This window comes from Sapajus apella, unplaced genomic scaffold (genome assembly GCF_009761245.1).
Source record: "Sapajus apella isolate SASKATOON/1434 unplaced genomic scaffold, GSC_monkey_1.0 scaffold23, whole genome shotgun sequence".
NCBI classification, from domain to species: domain Eukaryota; kingdom Metazoa; phylum Chordata; class Mammalia; order Primates; family Cebidae; genus Sapajus; species Sapajus apella.
In genome coordinates this window covers 20394642-20408486 of record NW_022436963.1, presented here as the reverse complement: position 1 = coordinate 20408486, position 13845 = coordinate 20394642, and the positions used below count along the sequence as shown (strand labels likewise).

General features: G+C 43.1%; 1 protein-coding gene across 6 annotated transcripts in view; it reads left to right on the top strand.

Annotated features, from left to right (window-relative positions):
- Positions 1-13845, top strand: part of FRMD4B (FERM domain containing 4B) — a 364030-nt gene that overhangs the window by 287605 nt on the left and 62580 nt on the right. The gene's annotated exons all lie outside the window — the stretch shown is intronic.

Sequence of the window (13845 nt, the reverse complement as noted above, 5' to 3'; positions counted from 1 at the left end):
ACTATGCAAAATAACCCTGCGGTTCTATGCTGTTATTTTAAATAACAATGGATACAAAATCAAAGGGAAGTCGATCTCTGAGGCAGGAGACTGAGATCTCTTCGCTCTTCAAATAGAGACCTATTCTTTTTGTGAATGAATCAGGGAATTACGCTTTCTTACAGTTTTTCAAGCCAGAATGACAGCGAATTGTAACCAGAAGCTCTCCAAAGTTCTGTTTTCTGTCATCTGTTAATTAGTGAGATGAAGAAATCTATAAAAAGCTTTGATAGCTTCTGCTGATTAAAAAAAAAAAACTTACAATAATCTTGTGTTTGAAGAGTTATAACGTATGCACAAAAAGATTAAATCCATCAGCTGCTTAGTTAAGGGATTAATAGGGGCTTTCTTTCACAGCTGCCCCGAAGGGGCCTCACCCTTCATACACTTGACCTAACAGTTGTATTGTTGCTGCAGAGACACTTGCTGGTTCTAACCGCCTCACTGGCCACATGCACAGAGTGTTTATATTCGAATTCACCCTCTACCTGCTCTATTCTTCCTTTTAATGCAATCGCTGGAGTTGTAGAAACGGTTAAAGGGTGGAGGCTGTGCTTCCCTCTGTAGGCCTATGATCCCTTTGAAAGCCCGGCTTCTACGATGTTAATGTTCCACTCGGGATAGACGTTACTCGTAGATTATTTACAGATCACCTAGCACCCGTTCCCAGCCAAGTCTTTGAATAATGTGCCACTTAATGGACCAACAAAATAATGCCTTCCAATCTTGACGACTTCCAGTTACGGAGTTGTGCTTCACTTCAGAAACTCCCAACATGCTCCTCATCTGCCCATTCAGTTTGGTAGAATGTTCAAGGATTCCTCTTAAAACACCATGATTCCTCACCACAATCTCTCATCAGTTCTGTTTTGTGCTGTGTGTGTGTGTGTGTGTGTGTGTGTGTGTGTGTGTATTTACATTTTTCTAGGTTCAGAAATTATGAAAATCAAACACCAATTGTTTTTAATGGACAGAAAAGGGCAGGAGATTAAAAATGAGGATAATGTAGTTTATAGATCATTAGTATCATTAAAGGCTCATGCCTGAAGCCTAGTGTGGTGGCTCACGCCTATAATCCCAGCACTCTGGGAGGCCGAGGTGGGAAGATTACTTGAGGAGTAATCTTCCTCCTTACTTACAGGAGTTCCAGACCAGCCTGGCCAACATGGTGAAATCCTTTCTCTATTAAAAATATAAAAATTATGAGACTGAACATAATCGGGAGAGAATAACAAAAATAAATAAGTAAATAAAAAATAAATAAAAATTAGCTGGACATAGTGGCAGGAACCTGTAATCCCAATTACTCGGGAGGCCAAGGCAGGAGAGGCTTGAACCTGGGAGGCAAAGGTTGCAGTGAGCCAAGATCATGCCACAGCACCCCACCCTGGGTGATGGATGAAGTGAGACTCTGTCTCAAAAAAAAAAAAGCTGCTATGTTTGTACTGTTGTCTTTCCCAGAGAAGCCACATTTCCTTGGAATATCAGATATGCAAAGAACACCGTCATTTATGGGGGTGATTTTTGAAAAACAACCCTAGATTGAAAAAATCATATGGAGGTAATTCTGAAGTCAATTTGTAAATGAGGGGTTCAGGGCCCAAAAACTCACACTCGGTGGTCTGTGGATTGCTGCTAATCCACCTTCCCCTACTTAGCCCCAGTAAAGCCTCTGACTGACACCCTCTGAGCCTCAGTCTCCTGATCAGTAAAATGGTGCCTTTCCCATAAAACTGTTGTGAGAATTAAATGTATGTAAACATTGCCCAGGACACATCTGGCATATAGCAAGTGCTCCATACCCTTTGGCTAAGTTATTATTAACTTAGTCATTATTATCCTCATTACTATTATCCTGGTCTCTTAGCTACCTCTGATGAGACTTTTGACACTAAGGTTGGTCTGAAGAAGCTGTACTAACCTATACTCGTTGTGGGGGAGGTGGAGAATAGAAAAAGAAAGGTTAATTTCACAAACCTCTTAGGGAAGATCCCTTGCCTGAGGCAAAGGAAGGCTTAAAAGGGACAGTCCTTCAGTTGTTCAAACATTTTAGCCCTAGGGCATCAATGTTGGGGAGTTAATTCTGGGCAAGCCCAGTCCAGACCTCTGCCTTCACTTGAGCTTCTTCCTGGTTTTCCCGAGTGAGCACAGGGCTGCAGTGGTGCACACTGTTTTGAAATTGTCCAAACTACACTAAGTGGCAGAGAAGGTGTGGGACTGGAAATCACGAAGACTGGCAGCATTCCTCTGAGTGGACACTTACCCTTTCTGAGCCTTGGGGTTAATGAAAACAAAAGCTTTGCAGGTTGATTTTGCGGAGATGTGGGAGCACTTTGTAAATTACCATGTTCTTCCTATCTGATCTTCTCCTCCCCTGAATAGAGAGGATATGTTTTTCCACCAAAGTTTTACTCTAAAAGTTCTCTTTGTTTTTGTTTACTTTTGAAACAGAGCCTTGATCTGTCACCCAGGCTGGTGTGCAGCCAGCTCACTATAACCTCCGCCTCCTGGCTCAGTCAATTCTCTCATCTCAGCTTCCTGAGTGGCTGGGACTACAGGTACACACCATCACACCTGGCTAATTTTTGTATTTTTTGTAGAAACATGGTTTCACCATGTTACCCAGGCTGGTCTCAAACTCCTGGTCTCAGCTGATCCTCCTGTGTTGGCCTCCCAAAGTGCCGGGATTATAGGTGCAAGCCACCGCACCCTGCCTTGTTATAAAACTCTTTTTAAAAAATCAAGTGCTGGGCACAGTGGCTCAAGCCTGTAATCCCAGCATTTTGGGAGACTGAGGTGGGTGGATCACCTGAGGTCAGGAGTTCGAGACATGCCTGGCCAACATGGTGAAACTTGGTCTCTGCTAAAAATAGAAAAATTAGCAGGGCATGGTGGCACATGCCTGTTGTCACAGCTACTTGGAAGGCTGAGGCAAGAGAATTGCTTGAACCCAGGAGGCGGAGGTTGCAGTGAGCTGAGAGGGTGCCACTGCACTCTGTCCCAGATGACAGAGCGAGACTCTGTCTCAAAAAAAAAAGAAAGAAAATCAGGCAAGGCCATGTACAACCTGTAATCCCAGCATTTTAGGAGGCAGAGATGCGTGGATCACTTGAGGCCAGGAGTTTGAGACCAACCTGACCAACATGGCAAAACCCTGTCTCTACTAAAATTAACAAGTTAGCCATGCATGGTGGCACACACCTTTAACACCAGCTACTGGGGAGGCTAAGACACGAGAATCGCTTGAACCCAGAGGTGGAAGTTGCAGTGAGCTGGAGAGCACACCACTGCACTCTAGCCTGCGCAACAGAGCAAGGCTGTAAAAAAAAATAAAGAAATAAAAAATAAAGAAAAGGAAAGAAAGAAAGAAAGGCAAAATAAAATACCATGGAAGGAAGGAAGGGAGGGAGGGAGGAAGGGAGGGAAGGAGGGAGGGAGTCGGGTAAAATAAAATACCATGCAAAATAAAATACCATGAGGCAATGTCGTAGTGGTTAGAGCAAAGACAGGAACGAGACAGCCTGATTCAAATGGCAGGTCTGCTACTTATTACCTGCGTAATCTTGAACAAGTTACTTAAAATCTCCAAACCTGTTTCTTCATCTGTAAGATGGGACTTACAATTATAATACACGCTCCACAGGATTGCTGCGAGGATTAAACAAATTAATACTGCATTTATAAAGTACTCAGAACAGTTCCTGCAATCCATTTTATTTTATCAAATTGATGGACATGATGGACTCCCCTGTTGTTACAAATATTACTTGTTTCCCATACAAATAATGGGAAAATATATGTTCATCATGGCATTATTTGTATTAGCTTTTTTCCCCCATAAAGCTAATATAAATAAAACCGTGATGAATATCTACTTGTATTTAGTTTTAGTCTTGCTTTGTCACCCAGGATGGAGTGCAGTGATGCAATCTCGGCTCACTGCAACCTCTACCTCCTAGGTTCAAGCAATTCTCCTGCCTCAGCCTCCTGAGTAACTGGGATTACAGTCACACACCACCATGAGCAGCTAATTTTTGTATTTTTAGTAGAGACAAGGTTTCACCATGTTGGCAAGGCTGGTCTCGAACTCCTGAACTCAAGTGATCTGCCCACCTCAGCCTCCCAAAGTGCCGGGAATTTTTTTGACACAGAGTCTCACTCTGTCGCCCAGACTGAAGTACAATGGCACCATCTTGGCTGACTGCAATCTCCGCCTCCCGGGTTCAAGCAATTCTGCTTCAGCCTCCCAAGCAGCTGGGACGACAGGCATTGAGACTCTGTCTCAAAAAAAATAATAAAATATAAATAAACAAACACTGACCAAAATATGTACCCAAATGCCTTCCTTGGCAAAGGGCTTTTTCGGTTAAAACAGTGACTGAACACCTAATTCTTAAGGCTACTCTGTTCCATTCCTTGTAAATACCCACCTCTTTCTTGAATTGAGCATCTCCAAAGCTGACCTCACCAACAGCCTAGCCTCCAAACCAGTTCCTCTTCCACTGTCTCCCTTTGAGACAGCTCCATTCTGTCTTGAAGGCTCTCTGAGGATTTCCCTTTTCCCTTCCCATCTTTTTTCCACTGTCAGACAGCTCTTTCCTTGTTGATCAGCACCACGGCTTTCTCAGCCCTCATTCCCCACCCCACTCAGCCTGACTGTAAAAGCGTGTGTGTGAATTATGTGTTGAGCTAATAATTAAGTATTACAGTGTTATTTTATTTATTTATTATTTTTTGAGATGGAGTCTCACTCTGTCGCCCAGGCTCGAGTACAGTGGCATGATCTTGGCTCACAGTAACCTCCACCTCCCGGGTTCAAGCGATTCTTGTATCTCAGCCTTCTGAATAGCTGGGATTACAGACGAGCACCACCACGCGGCTATTTTTTGCATTATTAGTAGAGATGGGATTTCACCACATTGGCCAGGCTGGTCTCGAACTCCCGGCCTCAGGTGACCCGCCCATCTAGGTCTCCCAAAGTGCTGGCATTACAGGCATGAGCCATTGAACCTACCCTACAGTGTTATTTTAAATGTCCATGTCTGATTTCACTCAGTCCTGCCACAATAGCTATTATCTCCATTGAACAAAGTAATATATGTAAAATTTAGGCCCAAAGAGATTGTCACATTGCTGGTGAATTCTCAGATCTGTTCTGATTCTGCCACACACTACTGCCTGCGCATAACCTCCACTTACCTTCCTAAGACATAGATTTGATCATTGTTGTTTATTTCTAAAAATCTCCTAGTTTCCCACTGCACACAGACCCCTGCCTGCCAGCGCCCCAACCTGGTGTTCAAGGCCATACTTGGTCAGCGTTACACACTCCTTAGTGTCTATCTGCTCCTGCCTCTCTTCCTTTTTTCTCCACATAGCCCATGCTATCTGCCTTCATAGCTTTGCTCAAACTTTTCTTCCTAGAATGCCTTTAAAAACAACAGTGCTCCCCTTTTTATTTTGCTTCCTGCCGTGTTCCCTTCAGAGTATTTTAAGTTAACGTTATCATAACCAGTAGGAAACTCTGCTCTCTGAAAGTTAATTAAAATAGTGGAGTGAGGACTTCCATTTTCTTTAAATAGCTGACAGTCTGAATTTCCAAGTCAGCCTTTAAACTGCAAAGATAACAGGCTACTTGGGTAACACAACACAGACAAACAGAGAATTCCTGAAAGCTGACACGACAAGGAGGCAAGGCTTTATCACCCAGCTGCCAGCCACAAATGAGTTTGTAAAAGCAAAGCTTTTTTTTTTAATTTTGAGAGGTGGAAGTTACCAAGTAACTATGTGATTAGTGTGCTTCTATTTATGAGTGACTACATTTTGCAATTCAGTGCCAGGTCACAATAAGAGTATACTAACACTCAGCTTCAAGTGGGAAGCGAATATTCACAATTTACAGCTTTGCTACAAAAATGCAGCTATTTCCCATGGGAAAGAAATTTCTTTGTATAACCTAGAGAGGAGTTAATGAAGGGAGGAAAAAAACACTTTCAAGAAATTTGCCTAATTCTTTTTTTTTTTTTTTTTTTTTTTTTGAGATGGGGTCTCACTCCATCGCCCAGGCTGGAATGCAGTGGCGTGATCTCGGCTTACTGCAACTTCCACCTCCCAGGTTCAAGTGATTCTTCTGCCTCTGCCTCCAGAGTAGCTGGGACTACAGGCATGTGCCACCACACCCAGCTAATTTTTGTATTTTTAGTAGAGATGGGGTTTTACCATATTGGCCAGGCTGGTCTTGAACTCCTGACCTCGTAATCCACCAGCTTTGGCCTCCCAAAGTGCTGGGATTACAGGCGTGAGCCACTGCGCCTGGCTTCCCCTTAGTTCTTACACTTCTAGAGCAATTAAACCTCTAAAATCTAATTCCTGGCTGGGTGCAGTGGCTCATGCCTGTAATCCTAGCACTTTGGGAGGCCGAGGCAGGCAGATCACCTGAGCTCAGGAGTTCAAGACCAGCCCTGCTACCATGGTGAAACCCTGTCTCTACTAAAAATAGAAAAAAATTGGCCCGGCATGGTTGTGCATGCCTGTAATCCCAGCTACTCAGGAAGCTGAGGCAGGAGAATCGCTTGAATCTGGTAGGCAGAGGTCGCAGTGAGCTCAGATTGTGCCATTGCACTCCAGCCTGGACGACAAGAGTGAAACTCCATCTCAAAAAAAAGAAAAGAAAAGAAAAGAAAATCTAATTCCATTTCCAAAGCCTTTAACATCAATTATAGTAATAAAAATATCTCCCATGGACAAGGCGCTATGCTGAGTACCCAATGGAATCAATGAGGAGGTTGTAGTGAAGAGGGGAGCTTTGGAATTTAACTGCCTAGGTTCAAATCCAGGCCCCGTCACTTGTTATGTACCTGTGGGTAGCTTGCCTAGCCTCTCTAGAACTACTTATTTGTCTCAATAAACAATGTTTAGCATGGTTGCTATTATTAATATGTTTAATCCTAATAGCAACCCTGTGATGGTTGGCACTGTCATTGTCCCAATTTTATACATAGGAAAACTGTGCTTTGTAGCTGTTAAGTAGTTTACTATTTAGGTCACATAGCTAGATGGTGGCAAATTAGGGCTCCAAACCACATGCACTTTACCACTGTTAGAGGTTTCCCTTTTTTTTTTTTTTTTTTTTTTTTGAGATGGAGTCTTGCTTTGTGCCCAGGCTGGAGTGCAGTGGAGCTTACTGCAAACTTCTTCGCTTCCCAGGTTTCAAGCAATTCTTGAAATTAGCCACCATGCCTGGCTAACATTTTGTATTTTTAGTAGAGGTGGGGTTTCACTACATTGGCCAGGCTGGTCTCAAACTCCTGATGTCAGGTGATCTACTCACCTCAGCCTACCAAAGTGCTGGGATTACAGGCATGAGCCATCACACCCGGTTTAATTTTTTTATTTTTACTAGAGACAAGGTTTCACTATGTTGGCCAGGCTGGTCTCAAACTTCTGATCTGTCAGCCTCCGCCTCCCAAAGTGTTGGGGTTACAGGCGTGAGCCACTGTGCCCAGCCAGTTTCTTTTTTTGCATCCCAACACAAATTTGTAAGAATCATTACCTTCCTGGCCAGCAGAGTAAGGAAGGTTTACTTGACAGAAATGGAACACTTCTGTCTTATTTCAGGCCAGGCCTTTGATGAATCAACAAAACACTTTTATGAAAAAAAAAAAAAAAATCTTGAGAAGCTATTTTCCTCTCTACGATACTTGGTTAAAAGTTAAAGTTCTCCAAGTTCTCCTGGCTAAGTTTTCAATCTGCTGGTGAGCCCTGTGAATCTTCCAGAACAGCAGCATTTTCCACACTTATTTCTTCCTGATGTTAAAGCATCTTGCTGGACCACCCGCTCTATGAACCACAGGATCAAAGTAGGAGTCAGCCCTCTGCGTTTCACAGCTTAAGTGTTTTGCATTTCAAAACGCTTTGCATTTCACAGCTTAAAAACACTTGATGCAACTAAATGAACACGAAAAACCCAAATTGCACCTTAACACGTCTTTAGATAGCTACTAACACCAGAGCGGATCAATCCTATGCAGGAATTAACTCTCTTAACCCATTTAAGTTATCAGTTTCTTTCTCTACTGGAGTGGACCAGGCCTTTAGCACCCATCGCAACTACTTGGCCCTGAAATAATACTCAGCATACTTGGCCTCTTCAGGTAGCGGCTGGCTGAGACATGGGCATGCGTGGAATTCAATGGGAATAGAAAGTAGCATGACATGATCTACTTCTGCTTCTCAAAGCGCACGCTATCCAGAATCTACGGGAGCTGTGGAACAACATTGTGGGGGTAGAATTCCACATTCCCTCATTGATAAGCATTTCCATGCCTTTTGGTTTGGTTCTGGAAACACACTAAGTGATAACATAACACATAACAATACAGTCTTGTTATCTGTGTTCACATGGCTAATGCAGTTAATCCATTTTTTTGTTTGATCAGGAAAGACACACTGAATCACACATACAGGAAGAAGGATTAAAGAATTGGGGCTTCAAGTTGACCATAAATAATTTTTCATTTGTCTAGTAGGAAGTTTCCCAGGAGAGAAACACATTTCTTTGGCTTTCCATTATTTTGTAGGAAAACGCTATCTGTATTGATTGTGTTTCTTTTATGTGTCCTTTTGCTAATTCTAGATTTAAGAGTAAATTGTCTTAAATTGTAGTAAAATATGCATAAAATTTATCATCTCAAGCATTTATAAGAATACTGTTTGGTAGTGTTAAGTAATGTTTATGTTAGTGTTTTGGTTTTTTTGGGGGGTGTGATTTTTTGTTGTTGTTGTTTTTATTTATTTTTTTGAGACGGAGTTTCGCTCTGTCACCCAGGCTGGAGTGCAGTGGCGTGATCTTAGCTCGCTGAAACCTCTGTCTCCTGGGTTCAAGGGATTTCCTGCCTCAGCTTACCGAGTAACTGGGATTACAGGCACACGCCACCATGCCCAGCTAATTTTTTTTGTATTTTTTAGTAGATTTGGGGTTTCACCATGTTGGCCAGGCTGGTCTTGAACTCCTGACCTTAGGTGATCCGCCTACCTCGGCTTCCCAAAGTGCTGGAATTACAGGCATGTGCCACTATGCCCGGCCATGTTCATGTTATTGTACGGCCAATCTCCAGAACTTTTTCATCTTGGAAAAACGGAAACTCTGCACCATTAAACAGCTCCCCATTCACTCCTCTTGCAGTCCCTGGCCACCACCATTCTACTTTCTGTGTCTATGAATTTGACAGGAGAAACATGAAATACTTTTATTTTAAATATTTACAGATTTTCATGTTAACCTCCTTCCCAGCCTAAGTCATTCTTATGGATGATATTTCTTCTACTTGGTAGTCAAAGAATTGAAAGTTCAAAGTTGACATGATCAGAGTCCTCAGGAAGCTGGCTGACGTTTAGAAAAATCTCTCATCACATTTTCATTCTCATTAGAAATTCCTTAGACCTAAAAACAAATAGCTTGACAGTTGATCCCCATCAAGCATGCAGATGGGCAGAGTAATTGTCCCCTGTTACAAGTTAGGCCACACACAAACATGTAATAACAAAGGAATTCTAGCTGAGAGGACACTGTGCTTCCCAGAAAACAAGCAGGTTTCCTGCTACAGGATGCATCTTTGGTAGACTGCTAATAAAAGGCTGACACCAATCCCGTGCATCAGTCATGATGTTGAAAGAGTGAGTTTCTAGGCTGAGCTTCCACTGGTTACCATAGACTCTGTCAAACCAAGCCTGAAACTTCTCACAACTCGGAACTTGGCAAGTTACTTCCAAAGTTCTTTTCCCAGGCAGTTTATTATAAACCCCTAGAGTTGCTGGATTTAGCAAATAAAAATATAGGATGCCCAGTTAAATGTGAATTTCAGAATGAACAACGAAAAATTTTCTAGTATAAGTATGTTCAAAATATTAAATCTGCCAACTCTAACCTAGATCACCCCTTTGGGATTCTTCTCAATAGTAATAATCCACCACCAGTCTGGTAAGAGAGTGGTAGGAATAAAGCATTTGGTAAAATCTTTGGTTTATTATGCTACCATCAGAAAGGAAGGAACCCTTTTGTTATTTTGAGGCAGGATATTGCTCTGTCATCCAGGCTGGAGTGCAGTGGCATGATCATGGATCACTGCAGATCATTTACCCTCTGGGCACAAGTGATCCTCCCATCTCGGCCTCCTGAGTAGCTGGGACTACAGGTGCACGCCCCATATCTGTCTAATTTTTGTATTTTCCGTAGAGATGAGATTTCACCATGTTGCCTAAGCTGATCTCAAACTCTTGGGCTCAAGCAATTTGCCCACCTCAGTCTTCCAAAGAGCTTGGATTATAGGCATAAGCTAGGAAGGAACACATTTATTGAACACAAGCAAGTGTCTTCATAGCATTCCACTGTAATATACCCAAGAATCCTATGCAATAGGTCATAGTTTTATATTCATATTTTTATAATATGGAAGCCCAGGCTCACAAAGGTCTAAGACGTTTGTGGCCTTTATCTAAGACCACAAAACTTCTAGGAACAGGGAGACCTGGGACTGAATGCAGTTCTAAAGGCCAAATCTTATTACTACAAACCATAGACCTAGAGCTGATTGGTGGGTTCGTAGGTTGGTCTTTTTTATTTTTTTCTAGATATGTACTGTCTGCCTGTGTACTAGGTCTAATAAAATGATGGGCAGCTAGGAGACCTTTCTAAATCTCAGTTTCTTTATCTGTAAATTACCAATATGGTGAAACCACATCTTTAAAAAAAAATAATAAAAATAAAATAAAATAAAAATACTTCATTATAGTCCGGGCGCGGTGGCTCAAGCCTGTAATCCCAGCACTTTGGGAGGCCGAGGCGGGTGGATCACGAGGTCAAGAGATCGAGACCATCCTGGTCAACATGGTGAAACCCCATCTCTACTAAAAATACAAAAAATTAGCTGGGCATGGTGGTGCGTGCCTGTAATCCCAGCTACTCAGGAGGCTGAGGCAGGAGAATTGCCTGAACCCAGGAGGCGGAGGTTGCGGTGAGCCGAGATCGCGCCATTGCACTCCAGCCTGGGTAACATGAGTGAAACTCCGTCTCAAAAAAAAAAAAAAGAAAGAGTACCAACATCTTGAGGACTAAATGAGTTTATGTAAGTAAAATGCTTCCACTTGTCACACACAGCAAGTGCCTAGGATGGCCTCCTTAAAAGCCGAAAGCAGATGGCTGGGGTGGCTCATGCCTGTAATCCTAGCACTTTGGGAGGCCGAGGCGGTCTGATTGCCTGAGCTTAGGAGTTTGAGACCAGCCTGGACAACATGGCGAAACCTCGTCTCTACTAAAAATAGAAAAAATTAGACTAGGGTGGCCCTGCATGCCTGTAGTCCCACATGCTCAGTAGGCTGAGGCAGGAGAATCGCTTGAACCCAGGAGGCAGAGGTTGCAGTGAGCCAAGATCGCACCAATGCACACCAGCCTGGGCAAGAGTGAGACTCTGTCTCAGCAAATGAATATATAAATAAAAGCCCAAAGAATATCTTTTATTGTCCTATGAAAGAGGAGCTGAGAGGTCTGAGGGAGCTGGGGAACAAAGGCAGCGTAGAAATGTATACTCACACCTGAACCCCCTTGAAGGCGTTAGAAATGCATGAAGCCTAGAAATGCATGCTTACACTTAAACCCTCATGAAGGCCTTCTTTGCATGCACACATATGTACCCCTGTGAAGGAGCTTCTTAGTTAAGGATGGGCCAAAAACTTCCCACCTCTCACAGAAACAGTGGGAGGCATCCCTAGCTTTGGCCAGAGGCCAGGAAAAAGGCTTAAATAATTCTTTCAGCTCTCACTTTTCACTCTGTAAAAGCTGCAACCTGACTTGGTTTAGGATCTGATCAATAAAGTTTTAAATGGGGTACGGAGGAAATTCCAAGAATGGAAAGACTTAGGAGGGGAGGAGGGCACGGTCTGGCACAGCCAGCTGGGCGTTTCATTTCCCGGCCCCTCCCTCTTCTTCCGCTCCGCCCTAGCTTTCCAATTCTCACCTCTTCCTCTTCCTCCTCTTGTGCTCCGGCCGGCACTAGTCCAGAAAACAAACCTCTGGTCCTTTAGATCTGTTGCCGCCTACTGCGGGAACTTCGGTAAGTTTTCAGCCTTCGGTGGGCCTCGTTTCTCCCATCTGTGCATTTAGGGGTTGGACCAGATGAATTCACCTTGCTTATCTGGCTGGGTGGAGCTGCTGTCTTTTAAGTTTAGTCTGGTTGGGTAGAAAATGAGGAGGGCTCTTTTAGCTCTTATGCAATTAGCTCAGTCTGTAATCAGTTTTTCTAAACTAATTTGCAATAATCCGGAGTGGCATTAGGCACGGAATGAACTTGAGCTCTGGCTTTCTGCCTTTGCATACGATTGACTGTGAATGAAAGTGTGAGCTTGTTTCTTCTTTTCTTCATCCCATCCCAGACCTTGGTATCCGCTAACAGTAACAGAGATCTTACTTTGAGCTTCTTGGGTCAGTATAAAAAGCGGGGCTTCAGGAATACCTTGTGTGATTTAAGGAGTCTTAATTGATATATTGGACTTCTCACCTGTAGCAGTTTGGACTCCTTGTTTTAAGGTTCAAATTAAGGTTTAAAATGACTGGAGTCTGGTTTTGCAGCTCAGGTAAAGGTGTTTTTTAAAAACTAAATTTGGGGCTGGGTGAGGTGGCTCAGGCCCGTAACCCGGCACTTTGGGAAACGAGGGGGGGGCAGGTGTCACTTGAGGTCAGGAGTTCTAGACCAGCCTGGCCAACAAGTTGAAACCCCATCTCTACTAAAAATACAAAAATTACCCAGGTGTAGTGGCAGGCACCTGTATTCCTAGCTACTTGGGAGGCTGAGGCAGGAAAATAGCTTGAGCCGAGGAGGCAGAGGTTGTAGTGAGTTGAGATGGAGCCACTGCACTCCAGCCTGGGCAACAGAGCGAGACTCCATCTCAAAAAAAAAAAAAAAAAAAAAAAAAAAAAAAAAAAAACCTGAATTTGGTGTCCTTGCTACTAAGGGACAACTAGAGACTCTGGTTTTTATTTGGTTTGTTCTGGTTTGGTCTGGTTCAAGAAACACTGATAACATGTTAAGTCTTGTTATCTATGTTCAGTTTCTTTGTGTGGTTAATCTAGTTTGGGATTAATCCAGTTTGATCTAATTTAAAAAGACAGATTGTCATAACCTAAGCACTACATATTTTGGTGGAATTAATCAGTGGCCACCATTATGATAAATGCTGAAGGCTCAAAGTTAAAATCTTCCCTCTGCTTCTTCCCCATTTCCTGTCCCGTCTTACTAGAATCCTAGAGGGGTAGGGCACAGTGGTTAAAGCACAGGTTTGGAGTCACATTTGCTCTGTGAGTTTAAATTGCCAATCTCTCTTAACTCTCCATTTTCACACCCATGAAATAGGGACACTGATGTTAATAGCAAATATGCCTGTAGAGAAAGCGGTTAGCCCAGTCTCTGCCACCAGGTATACCCAGTGAGAAAGCTGTTGTCCCTTAGAAGTATTTCTTTTGGGGGTTAGATGACAGCACTCATGTTTTGACACTGCTAGTTCAGGTCACTTGCTAGAATCTCCTAAAACAAACCTGTCCTGTCCACCCAAAAAGCCTTGCTCAGCCTCCCTGACCGTCTCTCCAATTTAAATAGTTGATTACCGTCTCTTCCTTGAAAATCTCTATCATTGTTATTATTTGAAACAGGGTCTCACTATGTTACCCAGGCTGGAGTGCAATGGCATGAAATTGGCTCACTGCAACCTCTGCCTCCCAGGTTCAAGCGATTCTCCTGCCTCAGCCTCCTAAGTAGC